Source organism: Cyprinodon tularosa, unplaced genomic scaffold, assembly GCF_016077235.1.
Source record: "Cyprinodon tularosa strain WSP-4 unplaced genomic scaffold, ASM1607723v1 ctg578, whole genome shotgun sequence".
Taxonomy (NCBI): Eukaryota; Metazoa; Chordata; class Actinopteri; order Cyprinodontiformes; family Cyprinodontidae; genus Cyprinodon; species Cyprinodon tularosa.
Window position 1 is genome coordinate 59,603 of NW_024039316.1, and position 12,271 is coordinate 71,873.

Here is a 12,271-nt window from a genome sequence, read left to right on the forward strand (position 1 = left end):
AAATTAAAGCAGAGACAGACAGCCTGATAAAATCTACAGCAAACTCTATGGCTGATGTAGTTCAAGCCTAGTGTCTGATCATAATCTTAAGACTGTGTATATTCCTATGTTGGATGTGTAGAGTTGATGGGGATACCAATTCTGGCAATATGGGATGAAATAAAACACTTGATGTTAGAACAAAGACTGATTATTAAGGATAGTACAACATAGAGAAATTATAAGTTAATACAAAAAACAAATATAGACTTAAGTACTAAATTTGACATAGGAAAAAATTGTTTTCCTACTGGATATAGACCTTAATGTTTACACGTACCCTCCAATATCTATTTTATTTTTATTACAAGTATATGGCTGACAACAGTTTTCAATGGGATGAGAACATGAGAGATTTTTTTTAATGAACGTGTTGAAATGAACAAAGAGATGTTGGCTTTCAGAGAAAGGAGTAGACACTGCTGTCAGCAACCTGCCCTGAAGCAAACGCTCGTGTTTTCTTTTTTTATCAGTATCACTGGTGATATTCTGCTATAATATCGCCTTATTCCATTATTTTGCACCAATGTGTTACTGGCCCTCTCACACAACTCACATCTTTGTCAGTGAAGCTGACAAAGATGTGAGTTGTGTGAGAGGGCCAGTAACATCGCTTCCTTCACTGTAACCATCTACATTAAGAGAGATTAAAGTCAGAATTCTGAGATTAAAGTCAAAATTCAGAGATTAAAGTCAGAATACTGAGAAAAAAGTCAGAAATCTTAGGGAAAAAAGTCAGAATTCCAAGATTAAAGTCAGAATACTGAGAAAAATGTCAGAATTCTCAGAAAAAAAAGTTGAATTCTGAGATTAAAGTCAAAATTTTGAGATTAAAGTCAGAATTCTGAGATTAAAGTCAGAATTTAAAACAAAATGCTGATTGAAAATCCACTAATTTTGTAATCCATTCACCCTTAACAGGAATAAAGAAATTCTAAAACATAATCTTAAAAAATTGCAAAACAAATATGTAAACATTTTATATTTTATAAATATGTAAACAATTTATATTTAAAATAAAACAAAAATGTCATCTTTCTTTATGCTCTATATTCCCCAAGTGGAAAAGATTTAGCTTCACATGGTTTAATTTTGTAAAAAAAAATCTTTTTTAAGGAACCTTTGGCTATCCAATTATTAATCAATTGAATAAATAATCAACAGTTTAGTCTATTTGCAAAATAACGGTTCGTTGCAGCCGACCTAGAAGGTCCGAATTATTTAGCTGTTTTGTCAATTGTAAGAAAAACTAATAAGATAATGAGATAAGATTTGTTTATCCTCAGCCTATTACCAAATATTCATACACAGAGTAGTTTTCACGGGATTTGATTGCACTGGTTTCTTTATTAGTGCCAGTAATCCAGCGATTGCTCATTAGCTCCCCATTGTTTATTTTACTTGAACTGCATAGAATAATTAATAAACACAGTTGTGAAATTCTTAGTTTACAGTATATTTGAGATGCAATTATTTTAGTAGTGCCCATTCTGCTTTAGCTCAATTCTCTAAAAATCCCCAGAATATAAAAAATAATGTATATAAAACTGTACACATAACTACAGATAACTTATTGTTATTCAGTAACTTTTACTGTTCTTAAAAAAATTCCACCTTTTGCCACTTTGTTTCAGTTAAATCCTCTGAAAACCTGATAACTGCACCTATCCTCAGAGATTTTCAACATAACCCTGATAAGAGTGGCCTATCTAAACTATTCCAAAATCTCACTCCAAGGTTTGCTGAAAAGTTGGCATCCCTGTAAAAAGATTTGAGAAAGGACATTATGAAAAAAACAAAAACAAAACATCAACAGATATGGCTGAAGGACTGAGGGAAAAGAAATGAGAGTCAGAGGATTCTTTGTATTATCATTTTTTTTTAGGATTTAATAAAAGGATCCCAGAAAAAAACAATGACTGAGTGTTTGCACCATAAAAGACCAAATAAGCCTCAAAACATGAAGCATAGAAAAGTCTTCTTCTAATTAAATATATGTTTTCCTGTGAATAAATTGTTCATTTATCAGAATTACAGTTTGGATTTACATTTTTACGAATGAAATGTTTATTGACACTGCTTTATTATTTGAGCAAAAACATTATTATTGTGTAATTGTGACACACTAATGTGTATTCACATTATTATTTGTTTGGTTTTAAGAGAAAGACTGACTATGGATAATAAATTAGTTTGAGTTGTAGTTACACATACACACCGGAGGGTGGCGCATTACTCCATGAGACGGTATAGTGAGGTCTTAGTAGCACATAAATGATCAGTGGGAGGATCAATGGATGGTTAACTCACCTGTCCAGCAGAAAGACCAGGACCTCCAAATCGATTTTAACGTTATGGACTGTCTCCACCTGGTAGATGTACACTCTGGTTTTCTCTCAGTTATTACTTCTTTTTAGACTTAGACAGATTTATTTTGTCATGTTGTATACACAAGTGTAAACAAAAAGAAATTCAGAATTTTGTTATGAACAGTTCTCTAGACTATTTCATTTTGTTTAAGTACAGCCTTGAAAACATTAAAAAATACATAAAAATAGTAATATAAACATACACTATATTGCCAAAAGTATTTGCTCACCTGCCTTGACTCACATATGAGCTTAAGTGACATCCCGTTCCTAATCCATAGGGTTCAATATGACGTCGGTCCACCCTTTGCAGCTAGAACAGCTTCAACTCTTCTGGGAAGGCTGTCCACAAGGTTTAGGAGTGTGTTTATGGGAATTTTTGACCATTCTTCCAGAAGCGCATTTGTGAGGTCGCACACTGATGTTGGACGAGAAGGCCTGGCTCTCAGTCTCCGCTCTAATTCATCCCAAAGGTGTTCTATCGGGTTGAGGTCAGGACTCTGTGCAGGCCAGTCAAGTTCATCCACACCAGACTCTGTCATCCATGTCTTTATGGACCTTGCTTTGTGCACTGGTGCACAGTCATGTTGGAAGAGGAAGGGGCCAGCTCCAAACTGTTCCCACAAAGTTGGGAGCATGGAATTGTCCAAAATGTCTTGGTATGCTGAAGCATTCAGAGTTCCTTTCACTGGAACTAAGGGGCCAAGCCCAGCTCCTGAAAAACAACCCCACACCATAATCCCCCCTCCAACAAACTTTACACTTGGCACAATGCAGTCAGACAAGTACCGTTCTCCTGGCAACCGCCAAACCCAGACCCGTCCATCAGATTGCCAGATGGAGAAGCGCGATTCGTCACTCCAGAGAACGCGTCTCCACTGCTCTAGAGTCCAGTGGCGGCGTGCTTTACACCACCGCATCCGACGCTTTGCATTGCACTTGGTGATGTATGGCTTGGATGCAGCTGCTCGACCATGGAAACCCATTCCATGAAGCTCTCTGCGCACTGTTCTTGAGCTAATCTGAAGGCCACATGAAGTTTGGAGGTCTGTAGTGATTGACTCTGCAGAAAGTTGGCGACCTCTTCGCACTATGCGCGTCAGCATCCGCTGACCCCGCTCCGTCAGTTTACGTGGCCTACCACTTCGTGGCTGAGTTGCTGTCGTTCCCAAACACTTCCATTTTCTTATAATACAGCTGACAGTTGACTGTGGAATATTTAGGAGCGAGGAAATTTCACGACTGGATTTGTTGCACAGGTGGCATCCTATCACAGTTCCACGCTGGAATTCACTGAGCTCCTGAGAGCGACCCATTCTTTCACAAATGTTTGTAAAAACAGTCTGCATGCCTAGGTGCTTGAATTTATACACCTGTGGCCATGGAAGTGATTGGAACACCTGATTCCAATAATTTGGATGGGTGAGCAAATACTTTTGGCAATATAGTGTATGACTGTATATTTACAGTTTTAACATTTCAGGGATTTTTTATACAATAGAATATAATAAATACAATAAAATAACCCATTTTATATAACCTTCAGCAGTCTAATGGCAGTGGGGAAGAAACTGTTGTGGAATCTGCTGGACCTGCATCCAATGCTGCAAAACCTCTTTCCAGAGGGCAGCAGGGAGAACAGTCCATGTTGGGGGTGTGAGGAGTCATTGATGATGTTACGGGCTCGGGACACATAGCGCTGGGATGAAATGTCTTTAATGGAGGGAAGAGGAGCCCCGATGATCTTCTCTCCTGTTCTCACCACTCTTCTCACCTTCTTCCAGTCTGAGGCGCTGCAGCCTCCACACCACACAGTGAGACAGCTGGTCAGAATGCTCTCTATGGTGCTTCTGGCGAAGGTGATGAGGAGGGGTGGGGGCAGGTGGGCTCTCCTCATCCTCCACAGGAAGTACATGCGGTTCTGTGCCCTTCTGACCAGTGAGGTGGTGTTTACATTCCAGGTGAGGGTGTCTGTGATGTGCACCCCCAGGAATTTGGTGCTGCTGACCACCTCTACAGCTGAGCTGTTGATGACCAGTGGAGCGTGGTTAGGACGGTTCTTCCTGAAGTCCAAGATGATCCCCTTCATCTTCTCCACGTTCAGGATCAGGCTGTTATCTCTGCACCAGTCCACCAGCTGTTCCACCTCCTCTCTGTAGTCCAGGTCGCTGTCATCTCTGCTGAGGCCTACCACCGTGGTGTCGTCTGCAAACTTCACGATGTGATTGATGGTGAACCTGGGGGCGCAGTCATGTGTCTTCAGGGTGAATGGCAGGGGGCTCAGGACCCAGCCCTGAGGGGAACCTGTGCCTAGATGCCTGATGACATCAGAGGTATTCTGTCCTGATTGAAGTCTGTTGGTGAGGAAGTCTAGCAGCCAATAGCAGAGGGGTGTATTGAATCCTAGCTGTTCCAGTTTACCAATCAGATGCTGTGGTGTTGAAAGCTGAACTGAAGTCCAGGAACAGCATCCGCACGTGGGTGTTCTTCTCCTCCAGGTGTGCCAGGCTCAGGTGTAGAGCAGCAGAGATGGAGTCCTCAGTGCATCGGTTTCATTGGTAGGCGAAATGAAACTGGTCAAATATTGGAGGGAGACTGGAGACGATGTCTTTGGTTTGGACCCTGGATGAATTAAACATTAATGAATTTGACATTTTTATGGCATTTATAGTGGGATAAAGGTAAATAGACTGTAATCTGTGAAAAGCAATTTGAAAAGAAAGAAATCCATGAATCTCATTCTAAAAAAAGTTTTAAAAAAATATATAAAAACATTTTTTTAAAAGGCACCAAAATTACTGTGAGATCATTTTATTAATTGGGACAATTTCCAAAGTTTAATGTATGGTTTACTTTTTTTTTGTCAAATTTCCATTTATAAAATGTGTTCTTGTCCTGCAACAGTAATACAAATAAACTCTAGATATTTGAATGGCTTTTATTAATGACTTGTTGAAAAAAACAAGCTGGAGAATGAATTTGCAACTTGTTTAGCACTTTAGTTACAGTAATCTAACTGACAGAGGGGGGAGCATGCCTGTGAGATATTAAATCTGTGTTAACTTAATCAATTTATTTGATAAATCAATTTCCAAAATATAGATGTTAATGATTGTGTCTGAAAAGTTTAAAACAGTATTAGCCTACATAAGAACCTGATTTATCAAAGGACCTGCTAAGAGCCTGATGGCAGCTCCTGGAGGTGCTGCAGAGATCAGAGAGAACTAATCTTATCTCTAGTCAGATAAGCTACGATCTAAGTGTTTGGCATGCATTTAAAACATGAAGTGAACCACAGTGATGGCAGCATCATGCTGTGGGGATGCTTTTCTTGTGTATGGAAGGAGAACCTGGTCAGAGTTGATGGCGGAGATTAAAGGAGCTGAATACAGAGCAATGCTTCAATAAAAGTGATTTGAATCTGGGGTGCAGGTTCCCCAGCCAGAGCTAGGAAGGCTAGTGTCAAAGAGCATTAACGTGTTAGAATGGATCTTTTTTAGATCCAGTAGAAAATCTGTGAACCAGGCTTCTGTCTGAATTATCTGATTTATGTAAAATTATGTAAAATCTTGAAAATCTGATTATTTTCTTTAACTTTAAAACTACAACTGATGATGATGATGATGATGATGATGATGATGATGATGATGATATACTTTAAGGCGGTCTGTCTATCACATGAGATTAGAAACAGTAACATTAAATAAGGCTAAACTCATTAAGCAGCGTGAATACTTTAGCAAAATAGGATAGTCTTGTATAAAAGGTTTTGCTTTGCTTCATATAGAATAGAATAGAATAGAACTTTATTTTTATTGTCCCACAATTGGAAATTTGTGATGTTGCAGCAGCAAAAGATTATGCGAAAAATGGTCACACAAATGTGAACCTTTAAAGTGTATAAAAATAACAGAATAAATGACAGTTAAGTATTGTAATGTTCACTGTTTTTACAGAATATCTGTCATTGATCACTGAGTTTCTGCATGCTAATGCACGCAGCTAATTCCTTACTATGCATGCAGCACCTTTTGAAATGTAAATACCTTGTGTCAGCTTCCATCTCTGGAAGGTTATTTATTTCTAAAAGGCCAAGTCTGCTCAGGTTGGCCGTGTGATTCATTAAAACCAGTGAAAGAAAGCTGCTCTTCCATTCTTTCAGCAAACTGCCCACTTAGAAAGCCATTATTTAAGTGATTTAACCAAAGAAAGATAAGGATAGAGGCTGAATGAGGCATTGGAGACAGTCAAAAAGGAACAGCTGCCATGGGAGACGATACTTAGTTTAATAATGAGCTGAACAATTGAAGTGAGATCGTTCTGAGATCAGGTCTTTCCAGGCAGAGATGCTTAAATCTACCGTTACTTTGTTTTAAGGGCTTGAATCTTGATGTAAAACTACATTCGATTTAAATGTATTTAAATTCCATGTGTGTTTATGGTTTAACACATCAAGCCTAGATGATTTCCAAAGCAATACATCAACAAAAGCTTCACGATTAGCAGATCTAAATGCAACCTGAAGGTACTGGTGTGAAAGGTAAGAAATTCACATTTTATATTGGAACCACTGTAACAGCTGTTATAGTTCTGATTTATTTGTGATTAAGAAAAGAAAAAATACAATACCTTAAGACTTGAATGAAGTTCTTTATTTTTTAAATAAAAGGCCAACAACATTGTGAAAGTTCCACTGAAAATCTATGACTTCAGACTTAGACAGACTTTATTGTTCTTTTGTACACACAGAATGCATACAAAAAGAAACTGCATTCAGTACAGCTCTAAAGACATTTCCATTTTTAAAGTGCAGCAGTGATAAAATGTAAACATAAGAGGAGACACCTCAGATCATCCATCCATCAATTTTCTACTTAATCCCAAGTGGGGTCACAATAACCTGACTCCGCCAGATGGATTTGCTCCGCATATCCATCTGGAAACCTTTGGTTGAAGTAATTTTGGGAAGGGGTGAAAATACTGGTTAGCTGATTGGCCTATGTTGCTGATAGACAGGCCAAATAAACAAATCAGGGGGGGGTCGTCAGCGGACTGTTTTTTACTTGATCGTATTTACCCAACCATAAAATCAAATACGAACAGCATAAAAATAAAACAACAAGCCGGTCCCATCTAGGCGTAATCGGAGACAATGACACACGAAGTATGCTCCTGGTGTCCAGTCTGGGCCGTAGTTTTGTTTTGGTCCCTGTAACCGCAGAAAATCCCCCTTCACAAAGATAGGATGTTATAGATAGAGTGAGTCTTGAACTGAATTAACCTGTGTCAAGAGGCACAGAAGCAGCGACTGATGTAATTGGAAGAGAATACCGCAATTTTTTTATATTTTTCAAAATAAAACATCACTCAGACTCTGATCGTCGATAAATTATATATATATATATATATATATATATATATATATATATATATATATATATATATATATATATATATATATATATATATATATATATATATATATATATAAATAGCCTATATATATAATTTTTTTGTGTGGCCCGGTACCAAATGACCCACGGACCGGTACCGGTCCGCGGCCCGGTGGTTGGGGACTGCTGCTTTAGACTGAACTGTCGCGCTTCTCGTTGCGTCACACCTCAACCCGCCTCAAAGCCAACGCTGATTGGACGTTCGTTTGGTGAACGGCTCCAAATTTTCTTCGATGGAGAGTCTCCAGACTGATAAGCGAGTGAAATCTTGAAAGCTCGCGAGATCAGGATGGTTTCACGAGGGTAGGGTCACAAGGGTGCCTATCTCCAGCTGTCTATGGGCGAGAGGCGGGGTAAACCCTGGACAGGTTGCCAGTCCATCGCAGGGCAACACAAGTACAACCAACCATTCATGCACACACTCACAGCTAAGTAGAATTTAGAGAAGCCAATTAACCTAACAGTCATGTTTTTGGACTGTGGGAGGATGCAGAGTACCAAGAGAGAACGCAGACATGCAAACTCCATGCAGAAAGACCACAGGCTGGGTATCAAACCCTTCTTGCTGCAAGGCAGCAGTGCTACCCCCTGCGCCACTGAGCAAGCCACCTCGGGTCTTATTTATCTTTCTTGGGGCCATGTTGCCAGGCAGAGTTGTCATTCTGGCACAATTTAACCAAAGTGCTTTTAACCTAAAAAAAATAAAAAATAAGGGGGGTTCTGGTCCATCAGGACTCCTACGGTAATTTCCATGAACAGCGGATGTTATGCACAAAATTGCCAAATAATAACAATGTCAAAATAAGAAAATGAGTAAAGGCGTATTGGAAAGGAACAACTCTTTGGTTTCCAAGAATACCAGCCATGGGAGGCATATCAAAGACATATCTGTGACCTCATTTTCTTTTCTTCGGAAGGGTCCGCCATGTTTGATAGACCTTCAAATGCAGAGGTGTCAAGTAACAAACTACAAATACTTTGTTACTTAAGTAGACTTTTTAGGTATTTATACTTTAATCCATTATTTATTTCTTCCTACTTCTGCCTTCTACTCATTACATTTTCACACAACTATCTGTACTTTCTATTCCTTATATTTTAAAAAACAAACGTTACTCATTACTCTTGGCTTCTGTTTTATGTTCATAAATATTTATTTCACATCATGTACGCCATCCAATGCAGATCATTGGCTCCATCCACATCTAGTGAAAACTAGTGTCATTGGATGAGTCATAGAACGCAAACACTCATTGGTTAGCTAAAGGAAATCATCAGAAGCAAGCAGGTGTTCTTCAAACTGCAAACGTGAATTGTCTATGCCATGCTACAATGTAGGATTCAGAAAAAGATGCTGAAATGTCTGAAAGGTTGGACACAACCTTTCAGACATCTCAGCATCTTTTACTTTTATACTTTAAGTAGTTTTTGGAGCACATACTTTTTCACTTTTACTTGAGTAAAGAGGTCAAGTTCATACTTCAACTTTTACCAGAGTGTTTTAAACTGCAGTATCTATACTTCTACTTAAGTAACAAATGTGTGTACTTTTGACACCACTGCTCAAATGACATCCTATGTGTTTGAAGTGCTTTTAATTTGATAGTATTTATGAAAAAACAATTTCTACGATATTACAGCCTCAACATTAGAAATGAAATATGAGAGCATTTGGGCAGCCACCGCCGGTTTGGTAACGCGCAAAAATCAGGCTTAAAGATGAAAGCTACAGGTTTAACTCCTCCCCTCTAATAGTGGCACACTGACCCTTGCCCTGTTTTGTAACAGTTTACCAGCTGGTTAGCAGGCCTGTTAATGGTTAGCAATAACAACTACCTGTGCATATGGAAATAGGCTCTGTGTAGCTGCTAGACCACTTTAAGTCTGAACCAAAGCTCAAAGGCTGGACAGATGTCCACCTGTATTTACTTATTTGTTTATTTTGCTGGAATAAGAGGAATGTAGCCAAAGCAGAGAACAATCAATTTCTAATCTCTACCATATCTTTATCTATCAATGTCTGGGCTCTGTCTTCATGACTTTCAAATGGTGCAGAATTGTTTCATGTGGACATTGGCTTCATAACCAGAAGTAAATATTTAAATATTTTGGACCCATCAAAAATAATTATTTACATGCAGTAAAAAAAATTGTCTGTAAAATCAAGACTTTTATTTTGATCCACTCTAGATTTTCTGTGGATGTATTCATTTTTCTTTATTATTAATTGTTTTTGGTGTGAAAGTTTTAGTTATGGTTAAAAATTAAAAAAGTTGAAAGGAAGTGAACTCAGAACCTGCCAAGTCCCAGACAAAAGATACAGTTACACCAAGCCTAATTGATAGATATTGAACACCTAAAATAATCTGATATGAATAGTTTGCGGAAACAAATTATGCCATAAAAACTCCTGATTCTTTCCAACATAGTTTTTATAGACAGGTGGTATGTTGCTATTCCAATAAAGGTTTGGATACATTTTAGGGAGCTCTATATTTGTATTCATAAAATATATTTTCTGCTAATTATTTTCTAACTAGTTTAAAAATAATCATGCTGGATAATAAAAGTTACTATATGCAAAAGGTTGATCAGTGCTAGAAAGGGAACAGGGGCTGAAACAAGAGCAAGGATTGTGCATTGTCCTTCAATGACACTGGATAAATAAATGCAAATATATCAACTTTATTGGCCGAATTTACAAAGACAAACAAGACATTTGAGTTTCAAGTTTAGTTTCATGGTAAAGTAATTTGTTTAGATCGGGTGGGTAACTTTGGATTGCAAATATGTTTATAATACAGTGTTATTACAAAAGAAGACAATGTTGAATTAGTGCAACTTTCGCTTTTCATTCAATGATTGCTTTCATGAGGCATTGCTGATTTTAAAATTGCAAACATAAATGTTTCTATATAATTATTTATTGTGATACAATGTTATGGATGCCTTATTATTTATAGCAAGCCCAAGGCATAGGAAATGTAAGGTGCTGTCCCCTGGACCATGAAAGGGCTCTCAACATTTAAATACTGCAATTAAATTCGCTTCAAGAGTTTTGTAACACTTAGGTTTTAAGAATTACCTTTTCTTTATATATATATATATATATATATATATATTTTTTTTTTTTTACAATTCTGTTTTAGTTATTTCCAAAGGCGAATGCTTCAGTCGTATTGAGATTTAATCATAGTTTTCATCCGCTTAATGTTATTCTTAAAGCAAAAAGGACTGCTGTTAAAGTTGAATTAATCAGTTTTACTTAATTTCTAATTCTGATTTGTTTACAACTGGTGAGTTTAATATAGAATAAGTCAAAAAGATGTATTTTTTCTGAGTTATAAATGCACAGTAAACTAATATTCCAAATAATAGCTTTTTTCTATGGTTCAGTCAATATTTATTTAGCAACTAGTTTTTTTCGTTACTTTTTTCCATAGTAAGGGACTGTTTAAACTTTGGAAAAAATTAAATGAGCTGTTTCAATCCAAAAATAAAAATGTTCAATTGAAATAAAATCCAAAATTCTATTCAACTAAAGTAGGTGTAAATTTCACTTCTTTCATTGCAGAATCACAAGTGGCCACTGGCTCTCTCAATATATTTTAAATGATAAACTATTCCCATGTTTTTTTTTTTTGTTTTTTTTTTGGTTTTTTTTTTTTTTTTTGGTTTATGCTCTTCTTATCCTCCATAAAAACAAACTTCCCCTATTTGGTCTAGAACCGCCACTGGTCTGGAATTGGGCCCAAATATCAAATTCCGCTCGTGTCTGCATACAGTCTTTGATTGGCTATGTTTATGAATTTACAGCAGATTTTAATGAGGTGCATTTTGAGTAGAAGACTATGGAAGAGGATTAGGGCCACTGAAAAAATATAAAAAGTTACCTGATTTTTTAATATTATTTCAGTTTAATATGGGAAAAAACTAAGAATTCTGACTTTAATCTCAGAATCCTGACAGAATTCTGAAAGTTAACAAACGTGTCACCATCAAGTCGTTGCCATGTCTGTTTTAGAGACTAGCTCTCTTGTTTTAATGACCTTTTGCATTTCCATTAATGAAATAGCATCACAGGGGACCCCTCGGGCATGTAGAAAGTTGCCTAATTTCGTCATTTTTCACCATTGTGTCACTGGCGCTCCCAAACAACTCACATCTTTGCCAGTGAATCTGAGTGCTCCCACTTCTCTTCCTTCATGGTTCCCATCTACATTAAGATCCAAAATTCTGAGATTAAAGTCAGAATTCTGAGAAAAAAAAGTCAGAATTCTAAGATTAAGGACAGACTTCTGAGATTAAAGTCAGATTTCTGAGATTAAAGTCAGATTTCTGAGATTAAAGTGAGAATTCTGAGAAAAAAGTCAGAATTCTGAGATTAAAGTCAGAATTTTTAGATTAAAT